A 211-nucleotide genomic window follows, 5' to 3' on the forward strand; every position below is an offset into this window, starting at 1 on the left:
ACACACACACACACAGATACAATTTGCTATTTCATAATATTGTAGTTTGGGTATTCTAAAATATAAACTTTGATTAAATAAATCTCTTCCTCAATGAATCTATTTAACTACTTTAGTCCATGTTTGTTCTGCAAATGGGAATTCTATAAACTTTCTAGAAACCACTGCGTCTCTCCAACCATCTGTTTGTTTGTGTCCCACAAGCACAGCT

This window comes from Morone saxatilis, unplaced genomic scaffold (genome assembly GCF_004916995.1).
Source record: "Morone saxatilis isolate NCDOM2014 unplaced genomic scaffold, NCSU_SB_2.0 Contig9, whole genome shotgun sequence".
In the NCBI taxonomy this organism is placed as follows: domain Eukaryota; kingdom Metazoa; phylum Chordata; class Actinopteri; family Moronidae; genus Morone; species Morone saxatilis.